Raw genomic sequence first — 11,866 nt, forward strand, 5'->3', positions numbered from 1 at the left:
TAAAAATCTCCCAACAAATAAGACTCCTGGACCAAAATAGAAAGGGAAGGAAAACTTCCAGACTCATTCTACGCAGCCAGCATTACTTTGATTCCTAAACCAGACAGAGACCCAGCAAAAAAAGAGAACTACAGGCCAATATCCCTGATGAATATGGATGCAAAAATTCTCAATAAGATACTAGCAAATCCAATTCAATTGGAACAGAAAGAATTATTCACCATGATCAAGTGGGATTCATTTCTGGGTTGCAGGGTTGGTTCAATATTTGCAAATGAATCGATGTGATACATCACATTAATAAAAGAAAAGATAAGAACCACATGATCCTGCCAATAAATGAAGAAAAAGCATTTGACAAAATACAGCATCCTTTCTTAATAAAAACCCTCAACAAAGTCAGGATAAAAGGAACATATTTAAACACCATAAAAGCCATTTATGAAAAGCCTACAGCTAATATCATCCTCAATGGGGAAAAACTTAGAGCTTTCCCCCTGAGATCAGGAACACGACAGGGATGTCCACTCTCACTGCTGTTGTTTAACAGTGTTGGAAGTCCTAGCGTCAGCAATCAGACAACAAAAGGAAATCAAAGGCATCAAAATTGGCAAAGATGAAGTCAAACTTTCACTTTCTGCAGATGACATGATATTATACGTGGAAAACCTGACAGACTCCACCAAAAGTCTGCTAGAACGGTTACGTGAATTCAATAAAGTTGCAGGGTACAAAATCAATGTACAGAAATCAGTTGCATTTTTATACACCAATAATGAGGCAACAGAAAGAGAAATAAAGAAACTTATCCCATTCACAATTGTGCCAAGAATCATAAAATACATAGGAATAAACCTAACCAAAGATGTAAATATCTGTATGCTGAAAAATACAGAAAGCTTATGAATGAAATTGAATAAGATGCAAAGAAATGGAAAAACATTCCATGTTCATGGATTGGAAGAATAAATATTGTTAAAATGTCAATATTACCCAAAGCAATCTACACATTCAGTGTAATCCCAATCAAAATTGCACCAACATTCTTCTTGAAGCTAGAACAAGCAATCCTAAAATTTGTATGGAACCACAAAAGACCCGAATAGCCAAAGTAATATTGAAGAAGAAAAGCCCACAGCTAACATCATCCTCAATGGGGAAAAACTGAGAGCTTTCCCCCTGAGATCAGGAACATGACAGGGATGCCCACTCTCACCGCTGTTGTTTAACATAGTGTTGGAAGTGCTAGCATCAGCAATCAGACAACAAAAGGAAATCAAAGGCATCCAAATTGGCAAAGATGAAGTCAAGCTTTTGCTTTTTGCAGATGACATGATATTATACATGGAAAATCTGATAGACTCCACCAAAAGTCTGCTAGAACTGATACATGAATTCAGCAAAGTTGCAGGATACAAAATCAATGTACAGAAATCAGTTGCATTCTTATACACTAACAATGAAGCAACAGAAAGACAAAGAAACTGATCCCATTCACAATTGCACCAAGAAGCATAAAATACCTAGGAATAAATCTAACCAAAGATGTAAGAGATCTGTATGCTGAAAACTATCGAAAGCTTATGAAGGTAATTGAAGAAGATATAAAGAAATGGAAAGACATTCCCTGCTCATGGATTGGAAGAATAAATATTGTCAAAATGTCAATACTACCCAAAGCTATCTACACATTCAATGCAATCCCAATCAAAATTGCACCAGCATTCTTCTCAAAACTAGAACAAGCAATTCTAAAATTCATATGGAACCACAAAAGGCCCTGAATAGCCAAAGTAATTTTGAAGAAGAAGACCAAAGCAGAAAGGCATCACAATCCCAGACTTCAGCCTCTACTACAAAGCTGTAATCATCAAGACAGCATGGTATTGGCACAAAAACAGACACATAGACCAATGGAATAGAATAGAAACCCCAGGACTAGACCCACAAACGTATGGCCAACTAATCTTTGACAAAGCAGGAAAGACTATCCAATGGAAAAAAGACAGTCTCTTTAACAAATGGTGCTGGGAGAACTGGACAGAAACATGCAGAAGGTTGAAACTAGACCACTTTCTCACACCATTCACAAAAATAAACTCAAAATGGATAAAGGACCTGAATGTGAGGCAGGAAGCCATCAAAACCCTAGAGGAGAAAGCAGGAAAAGACCTCTCTGACCTCAGCCGTAGCAATCTCTTACTCGACACATCCCCAAAGGCAAGGGAATTAAAAGCAAAAATGAATTACTGGGACCTTATGAAGATAAAAAGCTTCTGCACAGCAAAGGAAACAACCAACAAAACTAAAAGGCAACCAAAGGAATGGGAAAAGATATTTGCAAATGACATATCAGACAAAGGGCTAGTATCCAAAATCTATAAAGAGCTCACCAAACTCCACACCCGAAAAAACAAATAACCCAGTGAAGAAATGGGCAGAAAACATGAATAGACACTTCTCTAAAGAAGACATCCGATGGCCAACAAGCACATGAAAAGATGTTCAACATCGCTCCTCATCAGGGAAATACAAATCAAAACCACACTCAGATATCACTTCACGCCAGTCAGAGTGGCCAAAATGAACAAATCAGGAGACTATAGATACTGGCGAGGATGTGGAGAAACGGGAACCCTCTTGCACTGTTGGTGGGAATGCATATTGGTGCAGCCACTCTGGAAAGCAGTGTGGAGGTTCCTTAGAAAATTAAAAATAGACCTACCCTATGACCCAGCAATAGCACTGCTAGGAATTTACCCAAGGGATATAGGAGTACTGATGCATAGGGGCACTTGTACCCCAATGTTTATAGCAGCACTCTCAACAATAGCCAAATTATGGAAAGAGCCTAAATGTCCATCAACTGATGAATGGATAAAGAAATTGTGGTTTATATACACAATGGAGTACTACATGGCAATGAGAAAGAACGAAATATGGCCCTTTGTAGCAACGTGGATGGAACTGGAGAGTGTGATGCTAAGTGAAATAAGCCATACAGAGAAAGACAGATACCATATGTTTTTACTCTTTTGTGGATCCTGAGAAACTTAAGAGAAACCCATGGAGGAGGGGAAGGAGAAAAAACAAAAAAGAGGTTAGAGTGGGAGAGAGCCAAAGCATAAGAGACTCTTAAAAACTGAGAACAAACTGAGGGTTGATGGGGGGTGGGAGGGACGGGAGGGTGGGTGATGGGTATTGAGGAGGGCACCTTTTGGGATGAGCACTGGGTGTTGTATGGAAACCAATTTGACAATAAATTTCATATATTGAAAAAAAAAAAGAAGAAGAAGAAAACCAAAGCAGGAGGCATCACAATCCCAGACTTTTGCCTCAACTACAAAGCTGTAATCATCAAGACAGTATGGTATTGGCACAAAAACAGACACAGACCAATGGAATAGAATAGAGACCTCAGAATTGGACCCACAAATGTATGGCCAACTAATCTTTAACATAGCAAGAAAGAATATCCAATGGAAAAAAGACAGTCTCTTTAACAAATGGTGCTGGGAGAACTGGACAGCAACGTGCAGAAGAATGAAACTAGACCCCTTTCTTACACCATACACAAAAATAAACTCAAAATGGATGAAGGATCTGAATGTGAGACAGGAAATACTCAAAACCCTAGAGAGGAAAGCAGGAAAAATCCTCTTTGACCTCAGCTGCAGCAATTTCTTACTCAACACATCTCCAAAGGCAAGGGAATTAAAGGCAAAAATGAACTATTGGGACCTTATCAAGATAAAAAGCCTCTTCACTGCAAAGAAACAACCAACAAATCTAAAAGGCAACCGATGGAATGGGAAAAGGTATTTGCAAATGACATATCGGATAAAGGGCTAGTATCCAAAATCTTAAAGAACTCACCAAACTCCACACCCGAAAAACAAATAACTCAGTGAAGAAATGGGCAGAAAACATGAATAGACACTTTTCGAAAGAAGACATCCAGATGGCCAACAGACACATGAAAAGATGCTCAACGCCACTCTTCATCAGGGAAATACAAATCAAAACCACACTCAGATACCACCTCACGCCAGTCAGAGTGGCCAAAATGAACAAATCAGGAGACTACAGACGCTGGAGAGATGTGGAGAAATGGGAACCCTCTTGTTGGTGGGAATGCAAACTAGTGCAGCTGCTCTGGAAAACAGTGTGGAGGTTCCTCAAAAAATTAAAAATAGATCTACCCTATGGCCCAGCAATAGCACTGCTAGGAATTTACCCAAGGGATACAGGAGTGCTGATGCACAGGGGCACTTGTACCTCAACGTTTATAGCATCACTTTCAGCAATAGCAAAATTATGGAAAGAGCCTAAATGTCCATCAACTGACAAATGGATAAAGAAGATGTGGCTTATATAAACAATGGAATACTACTTGGCAATGAGAAATAATGAAATCCAGCCATTTGTAGCAACGTGGATGGAACTGGAGGGTATTATGCTAAATGAAATAAGTCAGATAGAGAAAGACAGATACCATATGTTTTCACTCATATGTGGATCCTGAGAAACTTAACAGAAGTCCATGGGGGAGGGGAAGGGGGAAATAAAAGTTACAGAGAGGGAGGGAGGCAAACCATAAGAGACTCTTAAATACTGAGAACAAACTGAAGGTTGATGGGGGGTGGGGGAGAGGGGAAAGTGGGTGATTGGCACTGAGGAGGGCACCTTTTGGGATGAGCACTGGGTGTTGTATGGAAACCAATTTGTCAATAAATTGTATTTCATATAAAAAAAAAAAAGAATGCGTTCTCCTTAGGACTGGCCCACTTCAAGCCACTGGCCTCAGCCCTGGGCTCAGGGTGAATTTTTTAATGCGGCACATGCCCCACTCAGCAGATCTTCACCCCCATGCACAGATACCATGTCCAGCTGCTGTGGCATCCCTCACCACCTGCTGCCACCAAAGCGTGCAGGGCCTGTGGCTGCAGCTGAGCTTGGGGGGAGCTGACAGCACTAGCAGCTCGGTGAGAATGTTGATAAAACCGCTGCCCTACCCCCAAGCTTTCCTGCAGTCCCACCCCATCAGAGTTGGCTGGCCTGCATCTCAGTAACACCACAGACAGCAAGTACAGCCTGCCATAGGCAGTCAGTGAAGAATTCTGGACTTAAAGGAAAAGTTACTCAGACACAATACGAGAAGCAAGCAACATACGTCGGAGACTCTTCTGAAGTGCAGAGTTCTGGTGAACAGGGGACACTGCACCACATGGTACTATAGGACCTCTTCTTCATAAAGCCACTACTTTTAAGAGCAGAAGACATAGATGACTTTCTTTTTCGTTGTTGTTGTTTTGTTTTGTTTTTTAATTTACATCCAGGTTAATTAGCTTATAGTGCAACAATGACTTCAGGAGTAGATTCCTTAAGCCCCTTACCCATTTATCCTATCCCTTCTTCCACACCCCCTCCAGGAACCCTCTGTTCTCCATATTTAAGAGTCTCTTATGTTTTGTCCCCCTCCCTGTTTTTACATTATTTTTTCTTCCCTTCCCTTATGTTCATCTGTTTTGTCTCTTAAAGTCCTCATATGAGTGAAGTCATATGATATTTCTCTTTCTCTAATTTCACTTAGCATAATACCCTCCAGTTCCATCCCCGTAGTTGCAAATGGCAAAATTTCATTCTTTTTGATTGCCTAGTAATACTCCATTGTATATATATACCACTTCTTCTTTATCCATTCATCCATCTATGGACACTTGGGCTCTTTCCATACTTTGGCTTTTGTTGATAGTGCTGCTATAAACATGGGGATGCATGTGCCCCTTTGAAACAGCACACCTGTATCCCTTGGATAAATACCTAGTAATGCAACTGCTGGGTCGTTGGGTAGTTCTATTTTTAATTTTTTGAGGAACCTCCATACTGCTTTTTAGAGTGGCTTCACCAGTTTGCATTCCCACCAGCAGTGCAAACGAGATCCTCTTTCTCCGCATCCTCACCAACATCTGTTGTTGCCTGAGTTGTTAATGTTAGCCATTCTGACAGGTGTGAGGTGGTACCTCATTGTGGTTTTGCTATGTATTTCCCTGATGATGAGTGATGTTGAGCATTTTTTCATGTGTCACTTGGCCACAAAAATGACTTTCCTGGTGCACAGAAAAAGAGAGAGGTAACAAAATGAGAAACAGAAAAATTTGTCCCAAGTGAAAGAATAGAACAAAATCACAGCAAGAGATCTAAGTGAAACAGAAATAAGTAGTATGCCTGATGGAGAATTTAAAGTGATCATAAAGATATTCACTAGACTTCAGAAAGGGGTGGAGGACATCAGTTAGACCTTTGACAAAGAGATAAAAAATAACATATCAGAGATGAAGAACTCAATAAATGAAATTAAAAATATACTACATGAAATAAGCAGTAGGCTACAGGACGCAGAGGAATGCCTTAGTGTCCTGGAAGACAGAGTAGTGGAAAGCAATCAGGCTGATGAGGTAAGAAACAAATAGTGCCTAACGACAATACGCTTAAAGAACTCAGTGACTCCATCAAATGTAATAACATTAGCATTATAGGGATCCCAGAAGGAGAAGAGAGAGAAAGAGGGGGGCATAATGTATTTGAAGAAATAATAGCTCAAAATTTCCAGAATCTGGGGAGAGAAACAGAGATCCAGATTTAGCAGGCACAGAGATCCCCCAACAAATACAGCCCAAGAAGGTCCACACAAAGACACATAGTAATTAAAATGGCCAAAAACAATGATAAAGAATTTTAAAGGTCTCAAGAGAAAAGAAGATAGTAACTTACAAAGGAAATTCCATAAAACTATTAGCTGATTTTTCAGCAGAAAAGTCAGAAGCCAGAAGGGAGTGGCATGATACATTCCAAGTGCTAAAAGGAAAACATCTGCAGCAGAGAGTGCTCTATCTAGTAAAGCTATCATTCAGAATAGAAGGAGAAATTAAGAGTTTTTCAGACAAACAAAAACTAAAGGAGTTCATGACCACTAACCAGCTCTACAAGACATATTAAAGGGGAGCCTTTGAGTGGAAAAACCATGAGTAAGAGTATAAAAAGTAAAAAACACACAAGCAGTGAAAATAAGTATTTCTGTAAAAAAAATCACTCAAAAGATTCATAAGTAAAAGGGTGTAAAAATATGATGCCAAATATCAGAAACATGGAGGGGAGAGGAGTAAATAACAAGGTCAAAATTAAGTGACCATCAGCTTAATATAGACCATTAAGTGCAGATCTCATATATAAAACAAGGGGCACTGGGGTGTTTCAGGCAGTTGAGTGTCAGATGTTTGGTTTCAGCACAGGTCATGATCTCACAGTTCATGGGTTTGGGCCCCACGTCACGCTCGGTGCTGGTGGTGCAGAGCCTGCTTGGGATTCTCCCTCTCTGTCTCTCCTTCTCTCCCTCCCTCTGTCTCTCTAAAAATAAATAAATAAGCTTAAGAAATAAAAAATAAATAAAATGAATGGAAACCACAAACCAAAAAGACCCAATAATTTATGTGTAAAAAATAAAAGAGTAAGGAATCTAAGCTGATCACTAAAGAAAGCCAACAAGCCATAAGAGAGAAAGGGAGGAAAAGATTATTAAAAATCCATAAAAATAACCACAAAACATATAACACAATGGCCATAAATGCATATCTACCAAAAATTACATTGAAGTTAAATGGACTAAATGTCCCAATCAAAAGACACAGGATGATAGAGTGTATAATAAAACAAGACCATACATCTGCTTCCTATAAGACACTCATCATTTCAGACCTAAAGAAGACAGTTGCATATTGAAAGTAAGGGCATGAAAAAAATAAACAAAAAATGAATAAAAGAAAAGAAAAGAAGAGCATAGAAAAGCATTTATCATGTAAATGGACATCAAAAGAAAGCTGGAGTAGCAATACTTACATTAGACAAACTAGACCTTAAAATAAAGACTATAAGAAGAAATGAAGAAAGGCACTATATCATAATAAAGATGACGATCCAACAAGAAGATATAACAATTGTAAATATTTATGCACCCAGTATGGAACATCTAAATATATAAAACAATTATTAACAAAAAGGAATGAATTGATAATAAAATAATAGTAGGGGACTTTGATACCCACTAACATCAATGGAAAGATCATCACATCTGAAAAGTCATCAGAAAATCAACAAGGAAACAGTAGCTTGAAATGACCTACTGGACCAGATGGACTTAATAGATACATTCAGAACATTCCATCCTAAAACAGCAGAATACACATTATTTTCAAGTGCACATGGAATAATCTCCAGAACAGATAACATATTAGACCACAAAACAAGACTAAACAAATTATCAAAGATCAGATTCCTACCATACATCTTTTCTGGCTACAACACTTGAAAGCTAGAAGTCAACCACACGAAAAAAATTTGGAAAGACCACAAATACATGCAGGTTAAACAACATGCTGCTAAACAATGAATGGGTCAACTAGGAAATCAAAGAACAAGTAAAAAATACACAAAATCAAATAAAAATGAAAACACAATGGTCCAAAACCTTTGGGATACATAAAAAGTGGTTCAAAGACAGGAGTATAGAGCAACACAGGCCTATCTCAAGAAACAATAAAAATCTCAAATAAACAACCCAGCCTTATACCTGAAGGACCTAGAAAAAGAACAACAAACAAAACCTGAAACCAGTAGAAGGAAGGGAATAATACAGATTAGAACAGAAATAAATGATATAGAAACTAAAAATACAATAGAACAGATCAATGAAACATTCCCTAATAGGCAAAAACTAAGAAACATGTGATTGGTAGCCTGCTGTACAAAAAATGCTAAAGGGAATCCTTCAGGCTGAAGAGACAATAGACAATTAGACAATAAAGAATGCTAGCAAAGGTAATTACATAGGTAAATATAAAACTCAGTATCAGTGAATTTTTAGTTTGTAATTTCATTTTTTCCCCATGAGATTTACAAAAAACTCCATAAAACAATTTATGAACTTAAGTGAGTGGGCACGCAATGTATAAAGACATAACTGTGATTGTAAAAATGAAAAGTGAGGGGGAAGGTAGGCATATAGGAGCAAAGCATATGTATTATATTGAAATTAAGTTGGTATTATTTGAACTACAATGTTGTATATAAGATGTACATTGTAATCCACTGACAATCACCAAGAAAATAACTTGAAATTTAGTACTAAAAGAAACAAGAGGGGAATCCAAAATGATACACTAGAAAATATTGAAAACAAGAGAAGATAGCAGTGAAGGAACTGAAGAATAAAAAATATTTAAGGTATATGAAAAACAAATTGTAAAATGATAGAAGGAAGCCTCACATTATTACTGACCACCAGAAATATAAATGTATTCAACTATCCAAATAAAAGGCAGGGATTAGAAGAATGAGTTTTAAAAATGATCCAACTATATGCTGTACATAAGAGATTTACATTAGGTCTAAAGATACAAACAAGTTAAAAATATAACCATGCAAACAGTAACCAAAAGAACAGTTAAAGTAGTTATATTAATATCAAGCAGGGTGGCTGGGTGGCTCAGTTTGTTAAGCACCTGACTTTGGCTCAGGTCATGATCTCATGGCTCCTGAGTTCAAGCCCCGCATCGGACTCTCTATCGTCAGCACAAAGCCCGCTCCAAATCGTCTGTCCCTCTCTCTCTCTCTCTTTCTCTCTCTCTCTGCCCCTCCCCGTCTCTTTCTCTCAAAAATAAATACAAGTGTCTTTTAAATTTTTTTTTTCAACATTTATTTATTTTTCGGACAGAGAGAGACAGAGCATGAACGGGGGAGGGGCAGAGAGAGAGGGAGACACAGAATCGGAAACAGGCTCCAGGCTCTGAGCCATCAGCCCAGAGCCTGACGCGGGGCTCGAACTCACGGACCGCGAGATCGTGACCTGGCTGAAGTCGGACGCTCAACCGACTGCGCCACCCAGGCGCCCCACAAGTGTCTTTTAAAAATCAGACAAAGTAGCTATTAAGACAAAAATTGTTTTGAGAGATACAGAAAAACATTATATATTGATAAAAGAAGTAATCCATAAAGATATAACATGTATGCACTTAAAATGGAGCCCCAAAATATCTGAAATAAAAACTGACAGGTTGAAGGGAGAATTAAACACTTAAGAATAGTAGCTTCTGATATCAACACCACACTTTAAATAATGACTGAAAGAACCAGACAAAAGATAAACAAAGAAATAGAACCTACGCAAAACACCACAAACCAACTTGACCCAACAGACATTATAAAACATTCAACTCAACAATAGCAGGCATACACATTCTTCTCACGTATACAAGGAGCATTCTCCAGGATAGGCCATATCAGGCAACAAAAATGTCTCGATAAATTTAAAAAGATTTAAATCACACAAAGTATTTTCTCCAAGTCAAGAGAATAAAATTAAAACTCAATAGCAGGTGGGGCACCTGGGGGCTCAGTCGGTAAAGCATCTGACTCTATTTCTTTTCAGGTCATGATCTCTTGGTTCATGAGGTCAAGCCCCTTATCAGGCTCCATGTTAAAACATGGAGCCTGATTGGGATTCTTTGTCTCTGTCCCTACCCCCCACCCCCTCTCTTAAAATAAATAAATAATTAAAAAATTTTTTTAAATCAAAAAAACGGGAACACTCATATAAATATATGATAAAACAACACAATCCTAAACAACCAATAAGCCAAAGAAGAAATCACAATGGAAATTAGGAAAAACTTTAAGATAAATAAAAACAAAAACACAACATACCCAAATGTATAGAATGCAGCAAAAGAAGGACTCAGAGGGAAATTTATAGCTATAATAATCTACACTAGAAAAAAGAGAGAGAAATCCCTGAAATCAATAATCTAATCTTCTACCTTAAGGAAACAGAAAAAAAAAAAAAAAGTGAACAACCCCAAAGCTAGCAGAAGGAAGGCAAGAATAAAGATTATGAATAAACAAAATAGAGAAGGGAGAAACAATGGCTCTTTGAAAAGATCAATAAAAAATTGATCAAATTTTAGCTAGCCTGACCTGGAAAGGAAAAAAGAACAAAGATCCAAATTCCTAAAATAAAAAAGAAAAGTAACAGGGGATATCACTAATAATCTTACAAAGATTAAAAAAAAAATTCTATAAACAATTGTCTGCCAACAAATTCAATAGCTCAGATGAAAAGGACAAATTCCTAGAATCACAGAAACCTCCAACATTTACTCAAGAAGAGAAAGGCAATCTGCATAGAACTGTAACAAGGAAAAAGATTGAGTCAGCAATCAAAATACTTCCCACAAGAAAAGCCCAGGGCCAGATGGTTTCATTGGTGAATTTTATTAAATGTTTATAGAATTAACACCAATTCTCAAGCCCTTCCAAAAGCAGAGGGAAAGGGAACACTTTAGAACTAATTCTATGAGGCCAGTACTACCCATATCAATGCCAGACAGACAAGAAAATAAAAATGCAAAATCCCTAAAGACTAGAGATGCAAGGTCCTCACCAAACTTCTATCAACCCAAATCCAGCCACATAGTAAAAGGATTATAAAGTGAAGATGGCAGAGTATTAGGGGGACCCTATGCTTGCTTTCTCCCGCAAACACAGCTAGATAAATACTAAATCATTCTGAACACCCAAGAAATCAATCTGAGGACTAAGAAGACAAACCGCAAAGCCAGAGGGACAAAAAGCAGCAAGATCATGGAAGGTAGGAGGTGCTGAGAGGTGATTTGGGGGACAACAGCATTGTGGGTGCTGTGCAGGGGGGGGCACTGATCACAGACAGAAGAGAGAGAGAGAGAGAGAGAGAGCATGCAGCGCGCAGGAAATTGTACAAGAAGAGCACTTCCCTAGAACCACTGACTGGGAAAAT

Source organism: Puma concolor, chromosome C1 (genome assembly GCF_028749965.1).
Source record: "Puma concolor isolate L17-30 chromosome C1, mPumCon1.1.hap2, whole genome shotgun sequence".
Lineage (NCBI taxonomy): Eukaryota > Metazoa > Chordata > Mammalia > Carnivora > Felidae > Puma > Puma concolor.